The sequence below is a fragment of the Mauremys reevesii genome, linkage group 5, assembly GCF_016161935.1.
Source record: "Mauremys reevesii isolate NIE-2019 linkage group 5, ASM1616193v1, whole genome shotgun sequence".
NCBI classification, from domain to species: Eukaryota; Metazoa; Chordata; order Testudines; family Geoemydidae; genus Mauremys; species Mauremys reevesii.
The window spans coordinates 107,523,516-107,534,290 of record NC_052627.1 but is presented as its reverse complement, the minus strand read 5'-3'; the positions used below and the strand labels follow the sequence as shown (position 1 = coordinate 107,534,290).

The 10,775-nt window shown below is 38.3% G+C and overlaps 1 long non-coding RNA gene across 1 annotated transcript; it reads left to right on the top strand.

The window, feature by feature from the left end:
* The first annotated feature begins 479 nt into the window (after positions 1 to 479).
* On the top strand, positions 480 to 9,113 carry LOC120405819. The gene is made up of 3 exons (XR_005598906.1): positions 480 to 553; positions 2,167 to 2,283; positions 8,816 to 9,113. It is a non-coding gene; the product is annotated as an uncharacterized LOC120405819 (long non-coding RNA).
* Positions 9,114 to 10,775: the final 1,662 nt, after the last annotated feature.

Sequence of the window (10,775 nt, the reverse complement as noted above, 5' to 3'; positions counted from 1 at the left end):
GCACCCTTTCCTCCAGAGTTGGATCAGAAGGTGGAAGCTGGTGGCAGGGCATTTTCAGCGAGGGTCCTCCACTCTGGAATTCCTTTAATTCCTTTATGCAAAAAAAGAATGATCTGTTGAACATCAGGGCATATTACAAGACTGTCTAGCTTCCCAGGCTTTCTCTGAATGGATATTCAATACAGTGATTGGGGCATGTGATGGGTTGAGGATGGTGATTTTATTTTGGGTAAGTGGAGGAAATTTCTCTTTTGGAAATCCTTTTTTATTTTTGTAATTGATCTATTTATGTGGACTCAATTTATGTGTTTTTATTAAATTAGTATGTGTGAAAGAGCAGAAAAACTGCTGCCTGGCACAGCAGGAGTTAAAGAAAACCTGTGGGCTCAGCTAGCTCCACCCCCCTATACCTGCAGCCAATGCCAGGTCTGGAGCGGGAGAAAAGGAGGGAGCCTGGCTCAATTGGGGGCTGTCTGGCAAGGAAGCAGGAGCTCTTTGTTTGCCTGCCAGAAGGCACCAGCAACTGGCCAGCCAACACAGCCACTGGAAGCAAGTAAGCCTTCCCCTGCCCATGGGAGCCTGCAGCTAAGCCCAAACTGTGTGGTAATTGAACTAGAGGGGCTACACACAACACTAACGAGACTCTAATAAGAAATAATCCAGGGAAGCGGGTCTTGAAACTGCACCCTCTCTCCCTCCCCCTGCAGCACAGAGGCAGACCCATCAAACTCTGTTTAGGAGTTGAACTACACAGGGCCCTGGGAAGGGTCCGGGTCCCCCTGAAACCCCTCTGACCAATGATCTAGCCACTAGGCTGCCTGGCCACCAAGGGATCTATCACAGTATGTTCTCTAGAGTGCTGGACAGGTGACACTAATTTACTGAAACTAAACAACAGACAATTCAAAGGCTGTGTTTCCAGAGTTGTGGGGAGGGTAGAGGATTAATGCTGGAATCAGGATATGTTAAACCAAATAAAAAGGGAAAGGTAAACCCTGTTTCCCGAACAGAAAAATGCTGAGGAAACTATGGAAGAATTTTCTGGTGTTACAATGGATAGCACAATCAGGCTAGTTATTAATTAAAGTATCTCTTCAAGGTAGTATTTTAAATATAAATACTACTGCGGTATTCAAAGCTGGTACTTTCTGTTACTTCCACTTTGCTCCTCAAGGCACACCCCCAGATTTATGGAACATATGCCATGCTTACTATTTCCTATCTGCAGATAATGTTTATGTTGAGTGAATGAGTAATGCAATCGATATACTGTATATTGAATTAAACACTACTAGTAGTTAAGTTATAAGTCAAAACAGAGCACTGAACACTGGCAAAGCCACGGACTTGTTTGAACCACCCAGTGGTAAAATTAACCTTCTGTTTCCAGTGCCATCTCTTTAACAGCCCTAACCAGAGCAATTAATAGAAGTGCAGAGTCAGCAGAACACAGTCCATCACTATTCATTTGGCATAATTTTTTTTTAGACAGCAAGAGCAGATGATGCAATTTACTGGGGGAACCATTACAGTTTCTTTTCAAACTAATTTAGGATGAAAATTAAACCATTTGAGATTTAAAAAAACATATATTTTATCTGCAGCATAATTCCATGGATGTTAATGACCCTTCTGCCTCCACATTGTAAATGGATAGACAAGTTCAAAAATTCCCTACAAAGGAAATCAGCTGGGAACTTACTGTTGAGACCCACATGTTATTTCACATTTCATTAAGCTCTAATGATAGATATGAAGAAGAAAACTTCATCTCATTGTAACGCAGATCACATGCATGCTTTGTCTGAAGTCACACTGACAAGTGCACTAGAAACCACACTGAAAACCTTTGTTTGAATTCTGAGAGCTCTTGTCATGATCAGAGAACATAACAGCAAAACTGATTGCCCAAGTCCGGTCTCACTCAAGCCAATGAGAACACTGAAAGCAGGAATAGGCCCTAGACATAGCAATTTGAGAATTGCTCCTCTCCTGTAAATCAGGCTTTGATCTAATAATCCTGATTATCTTCTGATCCTGTCAGCTAATAAATAATATCTGATACATGTGACAAAACGAGTCATCCACTTCATAAAACTTGTTTAAATATAATTTGAAATGTTTTAAATGGTAATGTTGAGGGCTTTGTATTATTATTTATTAAAGGGACCGAAGGTGTATGAGACAATTCACAGAAGACGTAGTCCTTGCCTCAAAGAAATCATTATGTGGCCAGATTCTTTTCTGTGCCAAGAACCACTGGACGCACAGAAAATGAGGAGGGTGAGTGCTGCCAAGCAACCAGCTCTGGCCACCAGATTATCAAACTTCCCCACCCCCAGTTCCAGCGCAAGTTAGTAGTCTGGTCTTCAAAGGTCCTTATGGCATTTGAGAATCGGTGAAATGTAAGTTGACTCTTCCCTGCTGCCAACATGCCTACTACTGACAACTTCCTGTGGCTGCTACAGAATTTTTATAAATAAAGAAGACCTGAATGTGTTTTTTTTAACTTTAAAAATATCAGGAATATCTCATCTGATCGTCCCAAGTCTTTTTTCAAGGACCCTCTCTCAGGGGTGTTCAGGTAGTGGTGCTAACCATTTAACAACCCCCCTTTTCCCCCAGTAGTCATTGAACTTAAATAAGTATTAACAAAACTAAACAAAACAGTGTGACTAAAACTTTCTTCCACTCTTAATGGTTCAGTTTCCATGTTTGTGGCTCTTACAATGTCATCACTTCACTGCCTCTCCCATCATGGTACAGGCTTCCATGGCAGGTAAGACCTGAAATTCTACGGGAAAAAAGAAGCCGTTTTTAAAAGCAAACAAACAAACAAAAAACAACAGCAAACTAGCAAGCCAAAAAGGTCATGAGCCACAATTATTTTTCCCTTTGCAGATGACCTTTAATAAATTTGAAGTGTAAATGCTAAAGAATAATAAATAGAAATTGACATTGCTCGAGATCTTATAGTAGCAAACCCAATATATTACACAGCAATCTTGATGCAGAAATTGCTGGGTGAAGTTCTATGACCTGCATAATGCAGAAGATCAGACTAGATTATCATAATGAACCCTTCTGGCCTTACAATCTGTTAATATGGCTATCATATTTTTAAACTATTTACTTTTAAAAAAGAGGAGCTTGTAGAGCTAAAAATACAAAAAAAAATGTTTGTTTACGTATCAGGTTTGTTTTAAAAGTAACCTAAATTATGTTTCACAAATGTGATGGTATTTGTCTTTCAGGAACTGGCAACAATTTCACATATTTGTTTTGGAAGTTAATACTACAACATATGCTTCTGTCATTGAAATATCAACAAACTGTGTTTATACTGCATTATATGCTTTTCTAACGCACCACAGCTGAGGCCTGATTGAGGCTGTAGCCTTAAGTGACTGTAAACCAAACAATTATTTTTGAGACCTAATGTGCATGCTTCCTAATGATTCATAACATTAAACTCTCACTTGGCAGGGCAGCAAAAACTTTCCTGTTTGCTCCAGGCATAAAAAAAATTTAAGGAACATTTTATTAAGTAGTCGTGGGTGACCAAAATGCAATTTAAAATATTAACAGTATTTGCTCAGCATTTCTTACTTACTGTAAATTGTTTCCAGGATGTTTGTTTGGAAATTTATTAGATTATGCATCACACGCAATACCAGTCTAGGCCAAATTCACTGCTGTAATACTTGGCACTGCAATTGGTTATGCTTATTTCAGCACCACTTAAAAATAGCTAGTTCTTTATGCAAGCAAGAATAAAGGTAATTTCAATCTATGGTTCTTTCTTCCACATGCATCAGCATTAAATGAGTTGCAACAGGAGTTATTTATGATTGTCTGCCTTGCAATTTGTTATGGCCATATTTTTTACTTCTACAACAAAAGCAAATCAATTTTTTCTTTTATTCTTTCTTTCAATGTAAAAGTGAATTTGATCTTTGGTATAGGGATCAGATTAACATCGCTAGAAAATTCTCTATACGCAGCTAATGACTAGCAAGCTTCCTTATGCTCCAGCAACAACATGTCTCAAAGATGACCTGAAAGTACCTCTGTTTCTTCTTCTTTCTTGCCACTTCTGCATTCAGGTTTGGCAACTTCTATAACCTTTCTTCAAAACTTATGATTGTATGCCTGGCTGTTGTGCTAATTAATCTCTCTAAGGTCTGCTGATATCTGGTCCATGTACCAAGTCCTTGGCCTCCACCTGGGTTGTCTTCCATCTGCCTCATAGACTCATAGACTTTAAGGTCAGAAGGGACCATTATGATCATCTAGTTTGACCTCCTGCACAATGCAGGCCACAGAATCTCACCCACCCTCTCCTGTAACAAACCCCTAACCTATGTCTGAGTTATTGAAGTCCTCAAATTGTGGTTTGAAGACCTCAAGCTGCAGAGAATCCTCCAGCAAGTGACCCATGCCCCATGCTGCAGAGGAAGGCAAAAAATCTCCAGGGCCTCTGCCAATCTGCCCTGAAGGAAAATTCCTTTCCAACCCCAATTATGGTGATCAGTTAAACCCTGAGCATGTGGGCAAGACTCACCAGCCAGCATCCAGGAAAGAATTCTCTGTAGTAACTCAGATCCCATCCATTCTAACATCCCATCACAGACCACTGGGCATACTTACCTGCTGATAATCAATTGCCAAATTAATTGCCAAAATTAGGCTATCCCATCATACCATCCCCTCCATAAACTTATCAAGCTTAGTCTTAAAGCCAGATATGTCTTTTGCCCCCACTACTCCCCTTGGAAGGCTGTTCCAGAACTTCACTCCTCTAATGGTTAGAAACCTTCATCCAATTTCAAGTCTAAACTTCCTAGTATCCAGTTTATATCCATTTGTTCTTGTGTCCACATTGGTACTAAGCTTAAATAATTCCTCTCCCTCCCTAATATTAATCCCTCTGATATATTTATAAAGAGCAATCATATCCCCCCTTAACCTTCTTTTGGTTAGGCTAAACAAGCCAAGCTCTTTGAGTCTCCTTTCATAAGACAGGTTTTCCATTCCTCGGATCATCCTAGTAGCCCGTCTCTGAATCTGTTCCAGTTTTAATTCATCCTTCTTAACATGGGAGACCAGAACTGCACACAGTATTCCAGATGCGGTCTCACTAGTGCCTTGTATAATGGTACTAACACCTCCTTATCTTTGCTGGAAATACCTTGCCTGATGCATCCTAAAATTGCATTAGCTTTTTTAACGGCTATATCACATTGGCGGCTCATAGTCATCCTGTGATCAACCAAAACTCTGAGGTCCTTCTCCTCCTCTGTTACTTCCAACTGATGTGTTCCCAATTTATAACTAAAATTCTTGTTATTAATCCCTAAATGCATGACCTTGCACTTTTCACTATTAAATTTCATCCTATTACTATTACTCCAGTTTACAAGATCATCCAGATCTTCCTGAATGATATCCCGGTCCTTCTCTGTGTTAGTAATACCTCCCAGCTTTGTGTCATCCGCAAACTTTATTAGCACATTCCTGCTTTTTGTGCCAAGGTCAGTAATAAAAAGGCTAAATAAGATTGGTCCCAAAACTGATCCCTGAGGAACTCAACTAGTAACCTCCTTCCAACCTGATAGTTCACCTTTCAGTATGACCCGTTGTAGTCTCCCTTTAACCAGTTCCTTATCCACCTTTCAATTTTCATATTGATCCCCATCTTTTCCAATTTAACTAATAATTCCCCATGTGGAACCGTATCAAATGCCTTACTGAAATCGAGGTAAATTAGATCCACTGCATTTCCTTTGTGTAAAAAATCTGTTACCTTCTCAAAGAAGGAGATCAGGTTGGTTTGGCACGATCTACCTTTTGTAAAACCATGTTGTATTTTGTCCCAATTACCATTGACCTCAATGTCCTTAACTACTTTCTCCTTCAAAATTTTTTCCAAGACCTTACATACTACAGATGTCAAACTAACAGGCCTATAGTTACTCGGATCACTTTTTTTCCCTTTCTTAAAAATAGGAACTATGTTAGCAATTCTCCAGTCGTACGGTACAACCCCTGAGTTTACTGATTCATTAAAAATTCTTGCTAATGGGCTTGCAATTTCATGTGCCAGTTCCTTTAATATTCTTGGATGAAGATTATCTGGACCCTCCGATTTTGTCCCATTAAGCTGTTCGAGTTTAGCTTCTACCTTGGATGTGGTAATATCTACCTTCATATCCTCATTCCCATTTATCATCCTACCATTATCCCTAAGCTCCTCATTAGCCTTATTAAAGACTGAGGCAAAGTATTTATTTAGATATTGGGCCATGCCTAGATTATCCTTAACCTCCATTCCATCCTCAGTGTTTAGCGGTCCCACTTCTTCTTTCTTTGTTTTCTTCTTATTTATATGGCTATAGAACCTTTTACTATTGGTTTTAATTTCCTTTGCAAGGTCCAACCCTACATGGCTTTTAGCCTTTCTCACTTCATCCCTACATGTTCTGACCTCAATAAGGTAGCTTTCCTTGCTAATTCCGCCCATCTTCCACTCCTTGTAGGCTTCCTGCTTTTTCTTAATCACCTCTCTGAGGTGCTTACTCATCCAGCTTGGTCTACAACTCCTGCCTATGAATTTTTCCCCTTTCTTAGGATGCAGGCTTCTGATAGTTTCTGCCTGAAAGTACCATTTTAGAGATGTATTAATGTACTGTATTGCTGCGGCATCCTGAGGCTTCAATCAGAGATCAGGTTCCTTTTTTACAAATACAGATGAAGAGACAGATACCCATATATTTTATATGGAAGGGTATGTGAGGGATAAGACACTTGCACATGCATCTCTCAACTGTAAACATATCTTGTGCCACGTGGATTATTCTCTTGTGATAGAAGGTGTTTCATCTGGCAGAGAAGCTGGAATTCTCTGCAGTGCCGTAGCCCTGACTTGTCAGGTTGATAGACTATAGGAATAAAGGAACACATAATTTTATTAAGTGTTATTTTTAGCATAGGTTCTGTTCTGACCGGAGAAACAGTACTTCACCTCTCTGGAAGGAAATGGAATTTTTAGGTATAGTTAGAATAGTTGTAGCGAAATAAACTGTTGAGGTTCTTTTCTAGGGGAAAAAAGTGCTGGTTTTAGTTCTGCTACTTCCATTTTTTTAGAACATTTTGCTTATCAATGTACCCCAAACCAGACTATAAACTGCACTGGATTACATATTGAGTTAAAATAACTACTCAAAAGTTCAGAGGCAAAACTCCCATTGACTTGAGTAGGGGCAGGATTTTAAGCAAAATGATTCTGCTTACTTTATTTGAAGCTTTTGAGTGCACAAATTTGCATGAACATCTCACAGACATAAGTTTTCGTTTGAGATTTCTGACACGTCCTGCTTTCTCTCAAGCCTGAACTGTCATTACAAAAAATTCTCTTTTACAATTTTTAGGACACTTATTCTAGTCCTTGATAGAAAAGTGAGTCCATGTTCTTTCCTATGATATGGCCACTTCATGCTACTCTGGATCCAGCTAACTGGGAATGCCACAATTATATTCATAAAAACAATGAGGAGTCCGGTAGCACCTTAAAAACTAACCGATTTACTTGGGCATAAGCTTTTCTGGGTAAAAAAACTGCTTCTTCGTTTCATGGAGTGAAAATTACAGATACAGGTATAAATATATATTGGCACATGAAGAGCACATGACTTGTCTGTGGTTAGCATAAATGTCACCTATGTACAGTATCGAGAGTTTACTTTCTTTGTCAAAACACTTCACTACTATATAGACAATTTACTAATATGATTTGCATAACTTTTCAGAATATGCAGGATGAATTAAATATGCATTATTCATGATAATCTGTTTCAGAAACATTATTCTGAAATAATGTTCTTCTGTTGATCTGCTACTGTCATATTCACTTTCAATACCAATCCAACCATACTCAGAAGCCGTGTAAATGATTTAATCAGATCCAATTGCTGAAGTTGTTTAAAAAATCTAGAACTTCAGCAACCTTACACTGCAAAGACAGAAATTCTGTAAAATAGATTATTGGATCAGGTACATCTAGCCATCCATAAAGTTATCATGACAGTACAAATCAGACCATAAAAAGTATGGTATAAAAGTGGACAAATCACAGTTTATTTGGGTTCACAGGTTTGAATGTGACACATAAATATTGAATTCCATCAGTGTCCTAGGTACTATACAGACATACAAGAAGATAACAGTTCTTATCACAAACAGATTAATGTCTACTTCAAAGATAAAGAAAACAGTTCAGATACATAATACACCAAGTGATGGTACAAAGCTTGAGAGGATGGAGATATATTGCATTGTTAAAATGTTTTATAGTGGAATAATTTTTGTGTCAGAAGGAATTTGAAAGAGAAGAGGCAGGCCATTTAATGCGTAAGAAAAGGAAGACAGATCCAAGTGCAAAAAGGTATGAAGATGAGTAAAGAAGGAAGATACTGACTGTGCCTTGTCTTTTCTCGAAGAGCAGAAACTTTGTAATTTCCAGACCCTCCCTGCTAACAAGGGAGCAGGCAGGAAACATGGAAGGGTATGTTAGGGATAGAGATGCATGTGCAAGAGTCTTCAACTGTAAACAAATCTTGTGCTACGTGGATTATTCTTTTGTGGCAGAAAGTGTTTCACTCAGCAGAGAAGCTGGAATTCTCTGCAGTGCCATAGTCCTGTCTTGTCAGGTTGAGAAACTATAGAAGTAAAGGAGCATATAATTTTAATAAGTGTTATTTTTAGCATAGGTTCTGTTCTGACAGTAGAAACAGGCTGCCATTTTATCTTTTCCTAGAATACAAACCAAGATGAGGATGACTGTTAGTTCTTTGTTCTTGGACATAAGTATGAATGAAGCCCAGGAGAATGAGAGGTAGGAACATTCAATCAGAAGCAATTCTAATTGGTGAAGAAATGTGGGTTGGAAAGAGCCAGGAAAATATGACGGAAAAGTATTCACAAATATGACGGAAAAGTATTCACAAATATTCTTCTGAAAGAAAGCCATGAACTCACTTTTATGGTATCTACAATCCTTTTTATTATTTTCCTTGATGAGACATTCAATATGACCATGTTTGTAACCTTTTTTATTCACTGTACCACTAACATTTGTGCAAACAATTCTTCTTTGCACAACCATTTAGGGAGTATGTTGCATTCGTGTATGCATGGGAATTCTTGCATGAATGAGCTTATTTATATGTGGATTAGTGTATTTACATTGGATATTCACATTAGTGTGTATTTACCTGGTCCTCTGATATAAACATGCAATTAACTGATGGAAATGTAACATGAGAAAATTGCATGTAAAGTCAGCTGATTTACACATTTCTCTCTCCCTCAGTCAAGAAGGAATCCAGCCATTTTAAAATATGGAATCTGTAAAACTCACAAATGTAGTATTCTTTTTGTGCAGTGGAGGAGAGGAACAAGGTGTTAAATGTCCTAATATTCCCAGTGCTTGCTTATCTCTTGCTATGTCTCCCTCCCTAATGATTTATTCAAGCACTGCTCCTCTTTACAGAGATTATAGAGATTAGGTCACCCAATCAGGAAAAAAATAATATATTTTATGCTTTAGGTAAATGATCACACAGACTGAATGCCAAATTCCAACTACTCAAATGAACTCTCTCTAGGATGCAAACACTTCTAGTCCCAAATATGTTTGCAATAACTAATTTGTCAAACAATTATGAACAAACAAATGTATAAAATACATGATCAGATTGTGTAATTTGTGAACAGAAAATTAGTTCAACATCTCCAGTTCTCGGTCAACGTTTCCTTTGGGGATCCCATGTGTCTTGTCATAAGAACAGCCATATGGGGTCCGAATAAAGGTCCATCCAGCCCAGTATCCTGTGACCAGTGCCAGGTGCTTCAGAGGGAATGAACAGAACAGGTAATCATCAAGTGATCCATCCTCTGTTGCCCATTCCCAGCTTCTGATAAACAGAAGGTTTGCATCCCTGTTCATCTTGGCTAATAGCCATTGATGGACCTATCCTCCATGAACTTATCTAGTTCTTTTTTGAACTGTTATAGTCTTGGCCCTCATGGCATCATATCTGTGTCTTTCATTTAAAATGTAAGATCTTTGAGTCAGGGATTAGTCTTATTCGCCTGTTGTACAGCACCAGGCATATCATCCACCCTTAATAAATAAAATACAATAATAATAATGGGAGCTGGACAGTTAGTAATTCCTCATTACCAAGTTGTTATGGTATATAGGCACAAGTGTAATCTATTTGTCTAATCCAGGTGTTTATAACACATTGATCAATGTGGTACTTTATTATTCTTATTTACTAGTTCTACTACAATAGCACTTAGGAGCCTGAATCATGGACAGGGACTTCACTGTGCTATACAAACAAACAGAGAACAAAAAGATGGTCCCTGCCGTAAACAGCTCACAATTTAAGTAGAAGACTGGTGTCTAGACAGCTAACACAGTACAAGATAGAACATATACCAAACGTAGTGTGGACCCTAGAAGAGGGATATTGTCTAATTCTGTTTGTTCCTATGATATAATGATTCACATGCTAAGTGGATTTTTAGAAATCTCTGTGTTCTATTTAAATCTTGTGTGTTTCCATTCTGAATTTGGACTAACAGCTAACTCCACCCATATGGACTAAATAGAAATTCTCCTGAATAGTCGTGTGCTTCTGATAACTAAACTCGGCAATTACTCAGAATTTTAGCAGTCATAATTAGAGAATAACTATGAGATATAT